This window comes from Ictidomys tridecemlineatus, chromosome 4 (assembly GCF_052094955.1).
Source record: "Ictidomys tridecemlineatus isolate mIctTri1 chromosome 4, mIctTri1.hap1, whole genome shotgun sequence".
NCBI lineage: Eukaryota > Metazoa > Chordata > Mammalia > Rodentia > Sciuridae > Ictidomys > Ictidomys tridecemlineatus.
This window is the reverse complement of record NC_135480.1, coordinates 202746079-202767742: the sequence shown is the minus strand read 5'-3', so window position 1 is coordinate 202767742 and position 21664 is coordinate 202746079. Positions and strand designations below refer to the sequence as shown.

Sequence of the window (21664 nt, the reverse complement as noted above, 5' to 3'; positions counted from 1 at the left end):
GAAAGTTCTGGGCTGGGAATCCAGCTCAGTGGTAAAGCGCTTGCCTAACATGCGCAAGGCCCTGTCAATCTCCAGTACTGCCAAAGAAAGGTGGTACCAAATATCTTCCCAGAGACAGAGACAGTGAATTCACTATGTTCTAGCATTTCTGGACAGTTCTTTTGATTATGTATTTATTTATTTACTGGGGATTGAACTCAGGGCCTTGCATGTGCTAGGCATTTCTGGACAGTTCTAAGGAATAATTTCAGGTTTGTAATTATGATTTAAAGTGAAACCAGTCAGTTTAATTATGCAGGTTTGCTTTTTCCTCCCCAACAATGCCTTTACTGTCCATATCAAAAAGGAACAGGCACTTCATTTCCGTTAAGGTTAGGGTTTTCTTGGGTAAGAACAACAGAGGGAGAAAATGTGCAAACTCTATGGCTACAGGAGGAAAATCAGGCTCCAACTATTTCCTTTAAAAGCAGACACACGGCGGTGTGGGTGCTGGGGTTGTGGCTCAGTGATAGAGCGCTTGCTTAGCGCATGCGAGACCCTGGGTTCGATCTTCAGCACCACATCAAAATAAATAAATAAAATAAAGGTACTGTGTCCAACTACAACCAAAAAAAAAAAAAAAAAAAAAAGCAGACATACATAGGACAATTAGAAAAGTTATACCACAATGTTTTATTTTGTTTTGGTACTTGAGACTGAATGTAGGGGGACTCAACCACTGAGCCACATCCCCAGCCCTATTTTGTATTTTATTTAGAGACAGGATCTCACTGAGTTGCTTAGTGCCTGGCTTATGTTGAGGTTGGCTTGAACTCACAATCCTACTGCCTCAGCCTCCCAAGCTGCTGGGATTACAGGTGTGTGCCCCTGCGCCCGGCCCACAATGTAATTTTTGTGAAGTAATATTATAATTAATCTTCAGTTGCCAATTTGTACCTTCCAATATCCCAAGCTTTCTGCATACAAAAAAAGCTCTGGATAATGTGTCAGTGAACATCTTTGTCCCCAGGGTTCTTCTTTGCACAGATCTGTCAGGAGAGCTTTCTGTGCATGGAATAAATGCATGAAAAGTCTAAATGTTCTGGGCTTCTGATAAACACTGCCACATTATTTTCCAAAAACATAACACACTCTCACCAGTACTGTATGATTCTCCAGGTTAACTACTAACCCATACAATAATTCCTTGAGGTTTGTCTGTTTTAATTTCTGCTACTATGAAAGCAGAAATGGCATAGTTCTTGGTCTTTAATTTGCTTTTTGTGGTATTAGGAATTGAATTCAGGACCTTGCGCATGCTAGGCAAGAGCTCTACCCCTGAGCTATATCATCAGCTTTCTCTGTCTGACTTTATTTGAACTTATTTTATTACTGAGGGTGTGTGTGTGTGTGTGTGTGTGTGTGTGTGTGTACACTAAAAATTAAATGCACTGGAAAAATATTTTGCTCAAGACATCTTCTGATTGGGGAAGGCAGAGATATAATCAGAAAATCAAACCAAGTACCACAAGTATCAAAAGACATAAATAACTGCTGCAGCTGTAATTCTTCCTACAAAGTTATTTCCTTTCCAAAATTCTAAGAGTATATATTTGTCCTGGGTATTATTAACAGCCAATTCCAACCCTGCCCTACATTTTTTTAAATCCGATACCAAAAAGGAAACAAGGATTAGAGACCATTTTAGCATTAAGAATCAAGTTGCCTGAGCTACCTTCTCCCATATAATCCCTGGCCATCACATTCCCTCTCCTTCCTACATCCTCTTTATGTGAAGAAAAACAACAGAGCTTTCTGGAGCTGCTCCAGACAAGAGGCCCAATTTCTGCACACGAAGCCATGTGCTCTACAGCCTCCTCTCCCACCCACCTGGTTGACACATATGTGTTTGAAGATTCAGGGGCAGCTTCCATCTCTCCGTAATAAGGAAGTCCAAGACCCTGTTGGACCCTGCTTCCTTCTTGGCCAAGAGGGAAGGAAAGTAAGTCCTTCTCTACCACATCCTCCAGGTCCTGTGATTCTGAACTCAGCACATCCCTCCCCAGTCCTGAGACACAGCAGGGTGGTCTGAGGTAAGTTACCTAAGACATCTTCAGATGCACCCAATATCACAACTGGAATCCCCAAGGCAGGATCTAGGATCACTGTCCACTCAAGGCCTGTGGCACCCCAAAAACCACACCCTTATGGCCCAGGGACTCAATACAACCACCCAGCACTGTGCCACATGCCAAATGCCTTGAGCCCAGGGCATGCCAAAACACCTGAAACAGCAGGACTGAAACTAGATGAACTGGAAGCTTAGGAACAGCACAATTCAAGTCATCAAAGCCAAGGACACCCAGACTCAGTGGCTGCAATCCCAGCAGCTCGGGAGCCTGAGGCAGGAGGATTGCAAGTTCGAAGCCAGCCTCACAAAAGTGAGGTACTAAGCAACTCAGTGAAGCCCTGTCTCTAAATAAAATACAAAATTGGGGCTGGGGATGTGGTTCAGTGGTTGAGTGCCCCTGAGTTCAATCCCCTGTACCAAAAAAAAAAAAAAAAAAAAAAAAAAAAACGGACAAGACAAATATTCTGGACTCTGAAGCCCCGGAGGGTCCTACTGGCCAGACCATATGCCCTGGGCGAGGGGTAGGGGTGGGGGTCTCCTTTTGCTGAAGGAAGTAAGGCAGTTCAACCCTGGGCCACAACTCCCTTTATCTCTTACCACCAAAGGGCAGCGAGGTTCCTGCTGAGATGATGGGAGTTCTGCAGGATGCTCTCTTGAATGAACCCAGTAGGGTGAGGGTGCAAGGGGGCTCCCCAGGCAAAGTCACCACACCCCCCGAGATTAATAAATATGGTCTGGACAAACAGGGTTAAAAATTCAGGTTTAGGCATTTGCTGATTGGGTATCCTTGGGCAAGTTTTTACTATTTTTTTCTTTTTCTGCAGTGTGGGGCATGTGACCAAGCACTCTGCCACTGAGCTATATCCCCAGCCCTGGACAAATATAAAACCTTTTAAGCTTAAGTTTTCCATTTGCAAAACTTAAGTTATAATACTTTAATGGCCTATTACGAAGATTATGTGAGGTAAAATGCCTAAGATGGCACTAGGTGTCTGTTGTGATGCCACCATCAAAGCATATTATTCATACAAAGAAATAAGAAAATTATGAAACATTACTTCCACCAATCAATATTGTAAATATAACAAAAATTTTCTTAAAAGAAGATTACAAATACAGTTTTGCCAGGTGTGGTGGCACATACCTGTAATCCCAGCAGCCCAACAGGTTAAGGCAGGGGGATTTCAAGTTCAAAGGCAGCCTCAGCAACTTGGTGAGGCCAAGTCTTGCAACTTAGCAAGACTCTGTCTCAAAATTAAAAAATAAAAAGATATAGTGATGTAGCTCAGTGGTTAAGTGTCCCTGGGTTCAATCCCTGGTACAAAATAAATAAATAAAATAGTTTTTTTTTTTTTTTTTTAGAGACAGAGAGAGAGAAATTTTAATATTTATTTTTTAGTTTTCGGTGGACACAACATCTTTGTTTGTATGTGGTGTTGAGGATCGAACCAGGGCCACACACATGCCAGGTGAGCGTGCTACCGCTTGAGCCACATCCCCTGCCCAAAAAAATACAGTTTTAAAATAATCGCAAAAACACTCTGATAGAAAACAATGAATATTTAATAAAAAGTTTAAACTTCTGTGATCTGTAATAAACAGGTGAATACATTTTAGAATGATGGCATTTTAGCACCAATGTATATAAATCCTAAATGGAAAAATAAAATGGAAAATGAGGACCCTCATCCCCATTCCAAGAGGACAGAGGAACCCCTGGCTATGTAGAAGGAAGTGTTCAGTTGAACCACAGAAGAAGCCCACGGAAAGTAAAAGATCTTTAATGTCACCTGTCATACACATAGGGTTACATTATTTAATACTGCTCTAAAAATTCACTTAAGAACACAAAATAAGAATGGCCAGGGCTGGGGATGTGGCTCAAGCGGTAGCGCGCTGGCCTGGCATGCATGCGGCCTGGGTTCGATCCTCAGCACCACATACAAAGATGCTGTGTCCGCCGAAAAAACTAAAAAATATTTAAAAAAATTTTCTGTCACTCTCTCTTTCAAAAAAAAAAAAAAAAAAAAGAATGGCCAGGCACAGTAGCTCACTCCTGTAATCCCAGCAACTCGGGAGACTGAGGCAAGAAAGTCATAGGTTTAAGGCCAGCCTCACAACTTAGTGAGACTGACTCAAAACAAAAATGAAAAGGGGGCTAAGGGTATGGCTCAATGGTAAAGCACCCCTGGCTTTAATCCTGGGTACCAAACTAAATTACATATCTATGCATTTACATATATATGTAATGTATATAATATACATAACACACTGTTATCCTCTCTGTAAAAGATGGCTGCTGTTGCTCTGACCTTCTAAGAAAGGATCCAGTGAGTTCCAACTTCTTATTCCTTCTCCATGGAGTTTGTAATATATGTCTCCTATTTTCCAGTTTGTTTCTCTGCATGCAATATTTATGTGTGGGGGTGTGGGCCTAGGGGTCCCACCCAGGGCCTTGTGCTTGCCAGGCAAGCGCTCCACCTCTGAGCTACCCCCCAGTCCTCTGCATACAGCTTTTTTCATCCACTCGACAGTAGTTACTGAACACCTCCAGTGTGCCAGACACTCTTCCTGACATCAGAAAGCCCATGGTGGACAACTCAACAAAATGCCCATCTTGAGGCGCTCACTACTTGAGCATGAAGGGGAGGGACAGTCCACAATCACAAAGGTATAAATAAAAATCACCTCAGAGAGTGACCAGTGCTCAAAGGAATTAAAAAGTTTAACCACTAGAGTGGGATGGAGGTTTGGGAGAAGGTCCTCTGAGGAGGTGACAAGGAGGTGACAACCAACCCTTGAGGATCTGGGGGGATAGAGTTTTCCAGGAATAGAAAAGGCAGGTACACAGTCTCCAACTGAGATCCAGGATTCTGATTCAGTCAGGAATAGAGAGAGAAGGGGAGTCCCGTAGGTAGGTGGGTGGAGCAAACAGATGGCCCGGGGTCTCCACCAATCTGGAAAGCAGTAAGTACCTCTGAAGGCTCCCACTGGCCACTGGCTGCGTTCTGCTCCTAGAACACTGAGCCCATTTGCTCCCCCTGACCTCCCAGCGCCCTGGGCCCACCCCATCTCTGGCATCCCACCTACAATGCTGACCTGGCAAATGCCTGCAGAATGGATGGTCGCTCTGGGGGCTGGCTGCGCAGAGCTTCCAGAGCACGAAAGGAGCAGATCTGCCCAAGGCACAGGGTGGTGATTCACCCAGGCCCTTCCATAGCACCCACACACCTGCCCCCCAAGAGCCTGCAGTTCAAGGAGAACTGCTCCAAAAAGGCCTCAGAGGACTTCCACGGGGACAGCTGGGGAGAGATACCTCTTTATGTTTGAGGAACATGACAGGCACACGTGGCTAATCTGGCCAGTACAAGTTCATAAACCAGATGGACTAGGACAAACTCTCCCTCACTGCAATGCAGTGTGGGGCTGTGTGAAGGTATTGACAGACACAGACCTCAGAGAGAAAATGTCTGCCACTTAGAAATTCTCCATACTAATTTGGAGGGTTTTGTTTTGTTTTGTTTTGTTTGTTTTATGGCTCTGTTTTGCTTTTGTTTGGTTTTGGTGCAGGGGAACAAACCCAGGTCCTCATGCATGCTAAGCATATGATCTTACACTGATCTACACCCTCAGCACCTACATACTATTTTTTTAACCACTATCTGATTAAGATATCACAATCATTCAAAATGCTTTTCAAAGTTCATATTTTTAAAAAAATTCAATCGATAACTCAATGTCAATAAGAATAAAAATCACTCATAATAATAGTAACATCTAACATTTACTGAAGGTTTACTGGATGGGAGAAATTTTCTCATATGCTTTTTAAAATATATATATATATATATTTATTTATTTTTATGTGGTGCTGAGGATCGAACCCAATGCCTCACATGTGCCCAGGCAAGTGCTCCACCACTGAGCAGCCCCACTGAGCAGCCCACCCTCCTCATACACTTCTTAAATATCATATTCTTTGAAGCTCACAGTGATTTTCGGAGACTGCACATAATAACCACCCTCATTCTGCTCAGTAGACACTGAGGCCCAGGGAAGTGAGGTGTCTAGCAATTGCAAAACAATGCACATGCAAGATTTAAAAACTGTATAAATCAATTTATTTACCTCAAAGAACTTACAGTCCAGGTAGGGGAAACAAGACATCACACACACACACACAAAAATGTTAGGATGCTCAGGCACTGATGGCAGAGATGTAAAAGGGTACAGCTGCTATGGAAAACAGTCTGGCAGTTCCTCATATGGCTAAACATAGTTACTACCTGATTCAGCAATTCCTAGTTATAATATCCAAAGGAAATTAAAAGACACATCTACACAAAGATACTTGAAAGTACACAGTAGCTGTATACATAGTGGCCAAAAAAAAAAAATAGGAACAACCCAACTGTCCATCAACTGATGAGTGGATAAATAAATATAGTATATTCATATGAGGGAATACTATGCAGTCATAAAAAGGAATGAAGTACATGTTACAACATGGATAAACCTTTAACACTTGCTAAGTCAAAGAAGTTAGTCACAAAGAATTTCATAGGATATGATTTCATTTATATGAAATATGCAAAATAGGCAAATCCATAGAGCTAGGAAGTGGATTAGTAGTAATCTAGGCTGGGGTTGGGAGGATTTGGGGTGACATCCAAGAAATATTCTTTCTCAGAGTAACAAAAGTATTCTAAAAATTTACTGTGATGACGATGGACATACCATTGCATGAATATCCTAAAGCCATTAAGCTATACACATCAAATGGGTGAATGTCATGGAATGTGAATTATATCCATAGAACTGTTTAGAAAAACAATTTCTAAAATTATAAACTTTTAGATGAAAACTTCAAAATCACATAACAGGTTTGGGGCTATAGCTCAGTGGTAGAGCAGTTGGTTGCCTGGCATGAGTGAGGCACTGGGTTGGATCCTCAGCACTGCATAAAAAAGAATAAGTAAAGGTATTAAAGCCAATGCTTTTTAAAAAAAATCACATAAAAAGCAGTTTCGCTTAATATGAAACTATTCATCTTAAGACCGGTATCCAGGCTTATCCCTATAAAATATCAGTTATCTAAAACTATAATTTACTATTTGTATCTAAATCATGTTTTGCAAATGTAAGAGAGACCAAAATATAGACCATAAATTGTCAGCCACAGGGCAAGAACAGAGTACCATCCTGGAACTGCTAAGTGAACACTGCTTAGCCCAGTTATAGTCTGAGAAACTTTAGTTTGATTTTTGGATGGTGAAGAGTGGGGAGAAAAGGAGAGGGCCTGATGACTGGACAACGTTGTAAGCTTTAAAACATACAGAGATGGTTCACAATGGCTTGATTCCGCTGCCCTGGGAAGAACACCCAGAGATTGCGTAAGATTCAAATGTTCAAGGTTATGACATCCAAAAATTGGGCCACTGCCAACATGAGAAGAGTGCATGATGGTAAATGCCTGACTTCCAAGAAAAAAGATCCTAACCTCAGACCCACAAAGATGTCGGATAGAGTCACAGAAATGACCTCACTCTCTCTTCCAAAGGAGATCCTCATCTTTTATCTTCTTTTCCCTTTTCATAAGGTTGAGAAAAAGGTTAAGAAGCTAGAAAATCGCTAAGCAAAGCCTCATGAACCTTGAAACTTTGATTAGTAAAAAGGAAATCTAAAACTGGGTACAATGGAGATAGGAAACAGGAATTCCTCACATCCTTTAGAGGCACCGGTCTGCTCTCTTAGTTCTAAAGAAGAGCTGTTACTGGGGCTGGGGAGTAGCTCAGTAATAGGATGTGTATAGCATGCATGAGGTTATTGGTTCAATCCCAGTACACACACACACACACACACACACAAAAAAAAAAAAAAAAAAAAAAAACGGAAAACAGCCAGGCCTGGTAGCACACACCTGTAATCCCAGCAGCTTAGGAGGGTGAGGCAGCAGGATCACAAGTTCAAGGCCAGCCTGGGCAACTTAACAAGACCCTAAGCAACTTAGCTAAACTCTCTCTGTCTCAAAATTTAAAAAGGCTGGGGATGTAGTTCAGTAGTAAAGCACTTCTAGGTTCAAACCCCAGTATCCAAAAAATGAGGAAAAAAAAAAAAAAAGACACTGCCCTGTATATTACCAACAGCAGCTGACAGCATCTGCTGAGGTCCCACCTAACAGCCTGTAGGTTTCTTGGCAAACAGCCCACACTCCTTCGAGCAGGCTCTAGGGCTGCAGCAATTCCCTTCTGAGCTGCAGAACCTGGTGTACAGGCATCTTGAGAGTGGCAGGAACCCAAGGTAAGGCAGGTGTCTAAAATTGGTAGATGTTACATCTAATGGCTCCAAATTATCTTGGATGAAGTTTCCCTAGCACCAAAGGGTTAAGGAAAATGCACTTTGAACATGGAGGAAAAAAATGAAGTGCTTCATGTAATCCCAGAAACCCAGCAGATGAGGGAGCCTGCTGGTTTTTAACAGGGAGTGAAAATGCCTATAGCATCTAATAGGCAGAGGCCAGGATGCTGCTAAACATCCTACAGGCTCATCAGGCCCCAAATAAATAATGTCACAGCTGAGAGACCCCAATATAGTTGGAAGGAAACTGAGCCCAAGAGAGATAAGAGACTTGTCCATGACCGTGGTGATGGGAATCGTCTTATTTTCAAGACCAGGATTCTAACCAAACCAACCTATTCTGCTCTAACATTTAAAGTGCTTTAGGTCTATGGATCTGAGCTATTAGAAAATCTTCAGTCCCATGCAGCATGACAAGGCCCACAGTTCAAGCCCCCTCTGGAAACTTCAATACAGCCATTTGATAGGTGTCAAAATAACGTAAGAGACTCAATGAAGCTTCCAGAAGGCAGGAAGTTCCCCTACACACACACACACACACACATACACACACACACACACATCCAGTTTAAGGAGAGCTATTTCCTCTTCCAAATCCACAGAACTGGTTACAATAAAAGATACCAGGAAAAGAAAACATCCTGCTGGGGCTGGGGTTTGGTCCCAGGATCAAGCAGGAAGAAGGTGGAGCTAGAAAAATGCTGAGGATACAATAAGAAAGGCCTGAGTGGACACTTGTTGAATGTGCAGGCGGGTGACGTGATAGAGAACCATTCTCCTGCTTATGATTTAATACAGGTTTCTTGGTTCTGCAGCACTGTTATTTCCTGTGATCTACCTCCTTGGCCCAGCAAGCCTACTGCCACCTCATTCTGTCACTGCACATTTCCTCATTGGGGCGCTTGGTTCCTGACTTCTGTTTGAGAGTGCTCAGACTGTCTGCTCTTAGGGGTCATCTCCCAGAGTCAATTCTTCCCCTGAGCCTTTGCAATGCTTTTTTCCCTGTAGAAGTTTTACAAATCTCCCATGTAGATTTTCCTCTGTCTCTTCTGCTTAAAATCACCTAGGTGGGGCAGTTCTTTGATGCCCTTCCCTGTGCACCTGTGCGTGTTTGAATATTCTGCCAGAACATAGGTGAAGGCTCTGTGCCCAGATAGTACTTGCTGCCTGCCCGCAGCTGGGGGACAGGTAGGTGGCAGAGACTGACAGGGAATTCAGCTCTCTGCTCTGTGTCACTGAGCTAAAAAGGCCATGGCCCTGTTGAGGGAGTACACTGGGGTCCAGGAGGGTATGACCAGCACAGTTATAAGCAGCAGCCTCCAGCTCCATTTGATCCTCTGCTTCGGAGTGAGCTGAGGAGCTAGTTAGTATGAAACTCCCGGATCTGGGGTATCCCAGATATTTGTTTTTAACCTCTGTCTCTCTTTGGTCAGGCTCTTTGTTTGCTGCCCAGTCATCCCTAGCGGGCTCAGAGACTGTTTCCTCTCTCTCCCTCTCTCAGTGGTCTGGGCTGCTGAGCCGCTCATCTGCAGCATTAGGAACCTAGGGTGTGGTGGTCTTCCGCCTTAGGCTGGTGGCCACTCCCCACCTTCCTTCCTGGAATGCGCTCTTATAAATGCGGTCTTATAAATGATCAAGTCTTATTTTTAGATTCTGAGTCTGTGGTCTTGTTTTCCACAATAGATGTGTGGTAACTGACTTAGCAAGGTGCTAAACAACTCAGTGAGACCCTGTTTCTAGATAAAATACAAAATAGGGCTGGGGATGTGGCTCAGTGGTCGAGTGTCCCCAAGTTCAATTCCAGATACATCCCATAAAAACAAAACAAAACAAAAAAACTACTGGGAATTTTTAAAGACCATGAGAACTGAAATGAAAAATGATAGATAAACAGTAAAGTATTGTTGAGGAACTCTACTATAAAACACAGCAAAAATTTAGATAAAAGATTTAAAAATTAGAAGACCAGTCCTTGAGGTCCAGCATCTGAAGGATAGGAATTCTATTTTTTTTTTATTATTTATTAGTTTTTTTAGTTTTTTTTCGGCGGACACAACATCTTTGTTTGTATGTGGTGCTGAGGATCAAACCTGGGCCTCACGAATGGCAGGCGAGCGCGCTACCGCTTGAGCCACATCCCCAGCCCAGGGATAGGAATTCTATAAAGAGAAAACTAAGGGAGGAAATTATTAGGGAAGTCATTTAAGATGCTTTCCCAGCCAGGCGTGGTGGCATTGCCTGTAATCCCAGCAGCTCAGGAGGCTGAGGCTGGAGGATCACAAGTTCAAAGCCAGCCTCAGCAACTTAACAAGGCCCTAAGCAACATAAGGAGACCCTGTCTCAAAATAAAAAATAAACAGGCTTGGGATTTGGCTCAGTGATTAAGCACCCCTGGGTTCAATCTCTGGTACAAAAACAAACACAAAAACTTTTCCAGTAGGTAATCCATCCTAAAATTCTATAAGAGAAAGCTAACTGGAAAACACAGAGCCACAGGGTTGCCTCCTCTGAAAATCCCGAAGCAGCACAACTTCCTCAAGCATGATGAGTCTGCAGGCTGAGGAATTTTAAAATGCTGTGCCTCATGGTAGTCTATTGCTAAAATCCATAACCAACACGCAGTGTGGAAAGAACCTCTTACTCAACTCCCATGTTTTATCTTCCTCAAATCCCTAGCAACTAGCAGCAACATGGATATATCCAAGACCAGAGTGCTGCCCGGACCATACCAAAACTCAAAAGAAACTGAGCAAAGAGATCAACAAGCCTAGCTTCACTAGGTTACTCCCAACCTACAAATTCTTCCTTCTTGCCTCCTGGGCTGCCAAACTGTAGCAGCTTTGTTCCTACTGTCATTCAAAGAAGTTCATGAGGATCAAATCTGCAGCTGGATTAGAATCAACTAGAAAATCCTAGGTGCATCTAAGCACAGTAGAAGCAGACTTTGTGTCCCACTATTGCAATTCTTCTTGTGGCTTAAACTTGTCCTTGTGAACCTATGCTTGTGTGAAACATGAGAATAATGCTGTCTGTCCCCAGGAGTCACAGAGAAGGAAAAAATCTGCCACAGCTTGTCTTCCTGCTCTGAGAGTCCAGACTGCAGGCTTATAAGATTCTTTCCAAAGCCAAGTTTCCACAATTTGATACCATCTGAACACAGCATAAAACCCAAATCCTCATAGTTCTGTATTATGACCAACTATGACATTTCTGCATTTCCTTCTCCAAATGATCAGGAGCAGTCAAGGCATAGTGGCACATGCCTGTAATTCCAGAGAGTGGGGAGGCTGATGCAGGAGGATTGCAAGTTTAGACCGGCCTCAGCAACTTAGTGAGGCCCTAAGCAACTTAGCAAGAACTTGTCTCAAAATAAAAAAATTTTTAAAGGGCTAGGTATATGGCTCAGTGGTTAAGCATCCCTGGTTTAATCTTTGGTGCAAAAAAAAAAAATTTTTTTTAATAAAAATAAAAAGGGGGCTGGGAATGTGGCTCAAGTGGTAGCGCGCCCGTCTAGCATTCGCGAGGCCCAGGTTCGATCTCAGCACCACATATAAACAAAGATGTTGTATCTGCCGAAAAACTAAGAAATAAAATATTAAAATTCTCTCTCTCTCTCCTTAAAAAAAATAAAATAAATAAAAATAAAAAGGGCTGGGGATGTAGCTCAGTGGTAAAGCATCCCTGGGTTACTTTAATAAGACACAAGGAAGTGGGCTGGGGAGGTGGCTCAGTTAGTAGAACACTTGCCTGTATACACAAGGCTTTGGGTTCAATCCTAGGAGAGGAAAACTCCTGAAACATTTTCAGCTGTCTGGCCTCTCGACCTGGAAAGCTCAGTCATCCTGAGCTGAAGACTCTGCAAGACCAAGGTCCCTGAGTCAATCAGAGGGGCTATGAGTCACAAAATCACAGACATTACCCAGTTAGATCCACCTTCCTGCCCATATTCCCAAGTCTGCTGGCTGCTCCTGCAGGGCCCATCCGGTCAATGTCAGTAACACTCTCTTTTCTCTTCACTCTCCACCCTCCCCTTGATTGACTTACCCCCACTTCAGGGTCAGATGACTCCTCTGTCCCGCCCTCTTTGCATTTCCCCACAGACAGTTTATAGAAGCTGATCTCCCTCCAGTCCTGTTTCTTTTCCTGCCCTTCATCCCCCAGTAAATGGCATGACCTTCAGATTGGCTGCCTGAGCCAGAACACAGGGATTCTTTCCCAATACCCACCCCTCCCCTCATCTTTCACATCCAATCATCATGACCTTCCAACACCCTAAGACTTCTTCCAGCCTACTTCCTTCTCCCTGTCCTATGTGCTGGTGCTCAGTCCCTTACACAGGTCAGCATCCTGGCCACCATTAACCCAGCCTTGACCCCCCACAACTGCCTAGCTCATGACTCCTGTCCAATCTCCACACAACAACCAGGGAGCTGGTTAAACTGAACTCTAACCCCGTCTCTCCCAGACTTCATACCCTCAGTGGATCCCCTGGCTCCTGACCAAAGATGAAAGACCCTAGGGCTAGTGGCCTATAATCTCAGTAGCTCAGGAGGCTGAGGCAGGAAGATCACAAGTTCAAAGTCAGCCTCAGCAACTTAGTGAGGCCCTAAGCAACTTAACAAGACCCTGTCTCTAAATAAAATATTTTTAAAATGACCAAGCCAGATACGGCTCAGTTTAAATGCTCCTGGGTTCTATCCCTTGTACCAAAAAAAGAAAAAAAGAGAAAAGGAAAGCAGCTTTCTAGTTTCTCTCTGCCATCTCCCTTCCCAACCCCAGCCAGAAGGAACTTCGCACCCTCTAGCCCTCCCTAACTTCCTAGAGACCCCAACATCACCTGTAGTGCCCTATCAAGGCAGGGCAGCCAGGACAGGTTCCCACCATGTTACCCCTGCCCAACTGGACCAGGTCTGCTGACCTACCATAACCTACACAGTGGTTGAATGAAAGAAAGCCCCTGTTCCAGGGTCCCTCCAAGGCCTGCTGGGGTGGAAACTAACCATGCTCCATGGGACTAAAGTTCTCTGAATCTGTACCTTAGCAGCTAGGCTCCAAGGTTTTTTAAAAATTCTTTTTTATTTCTTTAAAAATTTTCTCCATCTTTCTCTACATTTTTTTCTTCCCAAGAATAAAAGAGCTTTGTCTAGTATGTTTGGCAAATACTTAATATCTCATTTAACTACAAGGTCAGCTCTTAAATCAAATTCATTAGTTGTTATTTAAAGCCAAATATCAGTGGCATTCAAGAAACAGAAAGGAGTGATTTGAGCAATTTAAGCTGTAGGTAGTTACTCTACCCACAGAGACCAGAGATGTACATCGGGGTGAGGCAGACCAGTGTCTATCTTAGCACACTGCTTCGTGCTAAGCTTACAAACAATAACAAAAAAATTCACCAGAGTGGGGGCAGTCAGCGGTTGTCTAATGATTAGACACACTCCTTTCAAAAGTGCAAGTGATTCCTTTTCTTGACTCTTCTATGGTTTATTTAATACCCTGAGCAGAGAAGCTGATCTCTGTAACTACATCTGTACAATAATAACCCCTTATGTTGGCTCCTTATTATTTTCCAAGCAATGTTTTGAATATGACTTAAAATAATTCCGTGATACTTGGATTAGAATTTCCAATTTAAAAAGAGGTGGATAACAAGACCAGGTCACCCAGCCTCCAAAAGTAAGAACCAACTGTCCCTGGGTGTTCTGACTTCAAATCCAAAACTTTTCCCACTGTCCAATAATGTTCCCTGCTTATTTAAGGATCTTTTCCCCCCTAATTAAAAAAAAAAAAAAGGCACAGAAAGAAAGTAAAACTCACATTTGCTGAAATGAAAGTGGGATCTTGGATACTTCCCCTTAAGGTTACCAATGCCCTGCACAGGAGGCGATGAAGGGGAGGACCAAGGGGGGATTCCCCAAGCACTTCCAGGGCAAGCACAGGACTACAGTGCAAAATTTATGGCTGCTGAGTTACAAGAAAGGACTACAAAATTTAGAACCACCACCGAATAAAAATTACTTCAGTAGCTGCCAAACACCTTTTGTCTCAAGCGCTGTGTGCCCAGAAAGTGTTGGGAAAACTTTCAGTGTACACTCACTAAGCTCTTGCTGGACCCAGGGGCATGTGCATGCACTGTCACATCTGATGTGACACAGGGATGATACTTGAGCCCTAACCCACCTCTGGGGGGAATTCTGTTCCAATTTAGACTACTAGTCATCCTACTGCAAGAGTGACATCCAGCTGGGTGCAGTGGTGCACACCTGTAATCCCAGCAGCATGGGAAGCTGAGGCAGGAAGAGCACAAGTTTGAAGCCAGCCTCAGCCACTTAGTGAGGCTCTAAAGAACTTAGCGAGACCTTATCTCAACATAAAGAATAAAAAGGGCTGGAGATGTGGCTCAGTGGTAAAGCACTCCCAGGTTTAAACCCCAGTAGGGGTGGGTGGAAGATGTGAAGAAGATTTGAGAAAGAAAGTGTATTCAGTTGTTCATTCCAAATACTTACTGAGTGCCTACTATGTACCAGTGGTGGTCTAGTACAGGAAACACCTGAATAGAACATCGACCAAAACTAAGGTTGTGACCTCATGGAGCTTACATTAGCTGGTGGACAAGAAAATAAACAAATAAAGTAGTACCTATAAAATATCAGATAATGACAAGTGACAATTCAGCATGGTAAAGAAGTTAGGAAATTCTAGGAGAAAATTTCCATTTCCTATGATAAAGGTGTCATTTTAAATCAATGAGCAAAGGAAGAAAAGCCACCATATGATATTTAGATAACTGGCTGATTTTAGTGGGAAAAATAAGTTTATTTCTATACTTCTCACAGAATAAACTCCATAGGAATCAAGCAAAATGATAAAGGTAACAAGATAACATTGACACTTCTCCTTATATTCCTGGGTGAGAGCTTTCCAAACATCATTAGAAAACATTAAGGGAAAGACTGACAGACACAACTACTTCTACTCAGTAAAAACAACAAAAATCAAATTTAAAGACAAACTTGAAAAATATATGTAACACATACCAATAGGTCACTGGTGTGGTGGTGCACGCCAGCAATCCCTGTGTCTGGGGAAGTTGAAACAGGAGATCACAAGTTGGAGGCCAGCCTAGGCAACTTAGCAAGACCCCGTCTCAAAATTAAAAATAAAAAGGGCTAGACATGTAGCTCAGGGATGAGAGCATCCCTGAGATCAATTCCCAGTATCTCTAAAAAAATTAAAATAATCTACCTAAAACTAAGACCCACCTTCCTACCTATCTACCTGTTAAGGTCTTTGAATACATTTTTTAAAAACACCAAATAGAGGGGCTGGGGTTGTGGCTCAGTGGTAGAGCGCTTGCCTACCACGTGTGAGGCACTGGTTCGATTCTCAGCACCACATATAAATAAATAAAGGTCCATCAACAACTAATAAAATATAAAAAAAAAAAACTAAACCCACCAAATAGAAAAATAGACGAAGGACATGTTAGTTATCTATTGCTATTAACAAATTCTCCCAAGACCAAAGATTCTGAGGGCCAGGAGTCCTAAGCAGCATGACTGGGTGGTCCTGCTCAGGGTCTCAAGTGAGGTCACCGCTGTCCAGTTATCTACCAGTTGCAGGTATCTCAAGAGGGCTGAAGAATCCATTTCCAGGCTCACTCCTGTTGTTGGAGCCTGTTGTCTTGCTGACCTCAATTCCTTGCCACATGAGCTGCCACAGGCTGCTCACAGGAGGCACCCACTCCTCAGAGCAAGCAATGTGGCAAAGATGCGCAAGAATGGTTGTGTCTTTACAGCCTGGTTTAGAAGTGACATATCATCACTTCGTGGGAGGGGATTACACAAGTGTGTAAGTACCAGAGGCCATTCTGGGAGCTGCCACCCCAGAACAGGAATAAGAGCTCCTACACCAGGGCTGGGAGAAAGCAAGAAAGGCAGAGGAAAACAGCAGTGGACATTAGGGGACGTTAGTCATTGTCCATACCTCTATAATACTTGATTGTACGACTTTTAATTTACAATGAGCTCTACTTTTATAACTTTGAGAAACAAAATTTTTAAAAATATTTATTAAGAAAAAAACAGGGCTGGGGTTGTGGCTCAGTGGTACAGCGCTCACCTAGCATACACAAGGCACTGGGTTCAATCCTCCGCACCACATAAATGTAAAATAAGGATACTGTATACACCTAAAATTTAATATTAACAAAAAAAGGAAAAAAACAGCTGGGAGAGGTGGCTCATGCCTGTAATCCCAGCAATTTAGGAGACTGAGGCAAGAGGATTGCAAGTTCAAGGCTAGTCTGGGCACTTAAAAAAAAAAAAAAACCTGACTCAGAATAAAAAATAAAAAGGCCTGGCCTGGGTATGTAGCTTAATGATAGAGCAGCCCTGGATTCAATCCCCAGGATAGAAAGATAAGGAAAGCAAGCAAGAGCACAAGCATAGGCTGCACCTCTAGCTCCTGCCAGGGCACACCAGGAGCTCCGCAGCAGGCACTGTTCCCTTAAGACATCATTCCTAATGCTTAGATCCTAAGTGGACCTAATTATCCCTACTTTATCAATGAAGAAACTGAGGCGCAGAGAGATTAAGTCACTTAGAATACACATTAGTGGTAAGGCTACAATTCAACCCAGGGTTGCCTGGCTCCAAAAGGCTGAGCTCTTTGCTAGGCCCCTGGATTCCCTCTGTAAACACTGGAGGGAGGAAGGCACCAATGCCCAGAGCACAAGGAGACATTCAAAACAAGTGGCTCCTGGGCTAAAGAACTGCTGCCAACCAAATTAACAGAACTGTTCCTGTGCAGTTATGTTCTCCCCTCCTGTTCATCCACCCTTCCCACTTTCCTTTTCACTTTCAAGCCAATTCAGGCCCTCTACAAGGTGGTGTCAATATTAGCTGAGCTAAAGATTATGATCAATTGGTCTGAACTTCAAATCTGAATCTACAAACTACTGGTTTGCTTAAAATGAAACTGTAACAATAAAATTAAATCTGTCAATCACAGGTGCTCAGGGCAGTGCATTTAATGCTCACAACAATCCCATGATAAATGATCATCAGCCTTATTTTACATTGAGGAGAGGAGACAGAGGTCCAAAGAATTCAGGGTGATTCCTCAAGGTTACACTCAATTGTTACAATGATTTTAATAATTAATATTTACAATAGTGTTCAATATATGCCAAACATTGCATAAGAGCTGTGGATATGTTAGCTGGTTTAATGTTTATAATAACATAGGGAGAAAGGACCCATTTTAAATAAACACCTACTGGCAGGTGCACTGGCAGGAGCAACTCGGGAGGTAGAGGCAGGAGGATGCAAGTTCAAAGCCAGCCTCAGCAACTTAGCAAGACCCTGTCTCTAAATAAAATATAAAAAAGGCTGGAGAGGGCTAGGGTTATGGCTCAGTAGTAGAGCCCAGCATGTATAAGGCACTGGGTTCAATCCTCAGCACCACATAAAAATAAATAAGGAAAGAAAAGAAAGAAAGAAAGGTGTTGAAGGTGGAGGGAGTGGTGGAGATGTGGCTCAGTGGTTAAATGCCCCTGGGTTCAATCCTTGGTATCAAATTAAAAAAAAAAAAAAAAAAAAAAAAACCCTACTGTGTATACTAAAAATTTATATACATTGTCTCTAATGTTCACAAGAGTCTTGCAAACTAAACATAATTATCTTAATTTTACAAATGAGTGAGTTCAGTTAACTTGCCCAAAATGATACAAATAATTGATATCTTTCTGATTCCAATGTCCATGTTATCACACACGAAACAAGGTAAATTTTAAAAAAGAAACTCAGGAATATAATACTATTTACTTATCTTTGTAAACTATCTTAAGTGTGGTTTTGGAGGGGAAAAATAATAATTTTCCTAGGAACTATAGGAAGGTAGAATAGGTACAGGCAAAGGTGATATTTACAATTCTTAATGAGGGCTAGGGATGTAGCTGTGGGTTCAACCCTCAGCACCACAAAAGAATTAGATAAAGAAAAAATAAAGTAAAAATAGATGTAACATTCTTTTAATCCATGATGGTCTATTTCTCAATTATTTATGCTTCTTTTACCTCTTTTATCAGGGTTTTTAGTTTTCAACATACAGGTCTGAAACATATTATTAGATTTATATCTAAGGATGTTCATTTGATTGTTTTGGTTCTATTGTAGATGATACTCCCCCCACCCCACCCCACTCCCGTTGCTGGGGATCAAACCCAAGGCCTTGCACATGCTAAGCAAGTGCTCTACCACTGGGCTATATCTCAACTCTGTAAATGGTACTATTTTAAATATCACCTTCTAATTATTCATTGTTAATATATAAGAATACAGTTAAGGGCTGGGACTGTAGCTCAGTGGCAGAGCACTTGCACATTTGAGGCACTGGGTTTGATCCTTAGTATCACATAAGAAAATAAACAAATAAAAAATAAAGGCATGCTGTCTGTCTACAACTATAAAAAAAATTAATAAAGAATACAGCTTAGGGCTGGGGTTGTGGCTTAGTGGTAGAGTGCTCACCTAGCATGCATGAGGCACTGGGTTTGATCCTCAGCACTACATAAATATAAAATAAAGATATTGTGCCCACCTAAAACTAGAAAATAAATATTAAAAAAATAGAATACAGTTTATTCAGCCAGGCACGGTGGTACAGCCTGTAATCCCAGCGACTCTGGAGGCTGAGACAGGAGAACCTTGAGTTCAAAGCCAGCCTCAGCAAAAAGCAAGGCGCTAAGCAACTCAGTGAGACCCTGCCTCTAAATAAAATACAAAAAGTAGGGCTGGGGATGTGGCTCAGTGGTTGAGTGCCCCTGGGTTCAAACCCTGGTACAAAAAAAAAATACAGTTCATTCATATAAATTGAACTTGTAAACTGAGATTTGAACAAACTGTGAAATTCTCTTTATCATAGAGTTGTTCCCTTATTTATGAAGCTAAGAATTATGGTATTTACATTGCAATACAGCAAAGAAACTAAAATATTAAAAGTAAGCCGTGTATAGTAGTACACACCTATAATCCCAGTGATTCAGAAGCCTGAGGCAGGAGGATCACAAGTTCAAGCAAGCCTCAGCAACTTAGCAAACGAGGCCCTAAGCAACTTAGTGAGACCCTGTCTCAAAATTTTTAAAAAGGGAGTGTGGTAAGGATGTGGCTCAATACTAAAGTGTCCCCAAGTTTAATCCCCAGTACCTATAAAATAAAATATTAAAATTCCAGAAGGATTTTTTAATAGATATCAACAGCTGATTCTTTTTTTTTTAATAATTTTTAGTTGTTGATGGACCTTTATTTTGTTTATTTGTATGCGGTACTATGAATTGAACTCAGTGCCTCACACATGCTAGGCAAGTGCTCTTCCACTGAGCTACCACCCCAGCCCACAAGCTGATTCTTAAATTAATATAGATAAGCAAATGAACCAAAATAATTATGAAAAGAATAATGTTGGGAATCACAATATCTAATTTCTATTTAGGTTTAATATTAAACCTAAATAATTAAGACAGGTTGGATGTGAGTGAAGGCATATGTACAAATCAATGAATCAGTACAGAGTCCAGAAATAGACCTACTGACATATGGTCAGCTGATATGAAGGCAACTCAATGTAGCTGGATATGGGTGACAAGTTCAAGGCCAGCCTCAGCAAATTACTGAACCCCTAAGCAATTTAATAAGACCTATGTCTTAAAAATAAAAAGGGCTGGGAACTTATCTCAGTGGTAAAGCATCCCTGAGTTCAATCTCCCATACAAAAAAAAAAAAAAAAGACAACTCATATAATAAAAAATAGTCTTTATTATAAGTGGTGTTAGAACAACTAGACACTCTAACACAAAGGAAAAGAATCCTTGATCATATCTCACATAATATGCAAAACTTAGCTCAAAATGAGTCAAAAACTAAATGCTAACCTAAAAACATATAACTTCTAGAAGAAATGGGAAAATTTTTGTGAATTTGGGTTAGAGAGGTTTTTCAGATAGGATACCAAAAACAAAGATAAAAAAGGTGATAAACTGTACTACACCAAAATTAATAACTTCTGCTTTGAAAAAATATTGAGAATGAAAAGACAAGCTACAGACTGTGTGAAATATTTTTGAATTCCATTTCTGATAAATATTTGAAGACTTCTCAAAGTTCGGTAACAGGGCCAGGTAAAGAAAGACATTTCTCAAATCCCAGCAACTTAGGAGGGTGAGGCAGGAGGGGTGCAAGTTCAAGGACAATCTCTGCAACCTAGAAAGACCCTGTCTCAAAATAAAAAATAAAAAAGGCTGAGATATAGCCCAGTAGTAGAATGCTCCTGGGTTCAATCCCCAGTACCAAAAAAGAAAATAAAAACTGACATTTTTATATAAAGTTAAACATAACTTATCATATGACCCATTAATCCCAGGCATTTTTATAGCAATATGATATGTTCACACAAAAGTCTGTGTCTGAATGTTTTGTGCTTTATTCCTAACTGCCCATAACTGGAAATAACTCAGATGTCCTTCAGCTAGAGGATGGATAAGCAAACTGCAGTGACCCTACCACAGGACAGTAGTCAGCAACAAAAACAGATGGCAGAGACGCAGATGTGAAGGCATCCCAAATGCAGCGTGCTAAGCAAAAGGAGTCATCTTTTAAAAGCTACATGCCATATGATTCCACTGACCCAGCTTCTGGAAAAAGCAAAACTATAGAGACAGAAGCAGTTCAATGGTTGCCTAGGGCTGGAAGGAAAGACTGACAGTAAACAGATACCAGGAGGGAATCTGGAGAGGGTGGGGTGCTGCTCTTTATTCTGATTTTGGTGGTGGCCACAAGATTGGGTGTGACAGCCAAAATCTGAAAAAACTATTCACTTAAAAGGATGAATTTTGCCAGATGTGATGATGAAAACCTGTCATTCTAGCAGAAGAATTGCAAGTTTGAAGTTAACATCAGCAACTTGGGGAGACCCTGACTCAAAATAAAAAATAAAAAGAACTGGAGATGTAAAGTACCCCTGGGTTTAGTCCCACACACAAAAAAGTACATGTGAAGAAACTGGTAATAGGTGGGAAATAACAAGAAATATAGTACATCTGAGAATGCTTGAGTCTTTGTAACACAAAACTTCAGCGGATAGGTGAGAACTCTAGACTACAACATGGATTTACATGAAATATCAAATATTAACATACAT

At 41.8% G+C, this 21664-nt stretch overlaps 1 protein-coding gene across 4 annotated transcripts in view; it reads right to left on the bottom strand.

Moving 5' to 3' along the window:
- Stxbp1 (syntaxin binding protein 1) overlaps window positions 1-21664 on the bottom strand; it is a 66787-nt gene that overhangs the window by 40789 nt on the left and 4334 nt on the right. Inside the window, exon 1 of one of the 4 annotated variants that reach the window (XM_078048288.1) lies at window positions 12512-12530. The exons of the other annotated variants lie outside the window; for them this stretch is intronic. The gene's annotated coding sequence lies outside the window, so the exon portion shown is untranslated. Of the gene's footprint in view, window positions 1-12511; window positions 12531-21664 lie in introns of those variants that run through there. 4 annotated transcript variants of the gene reach the window in all.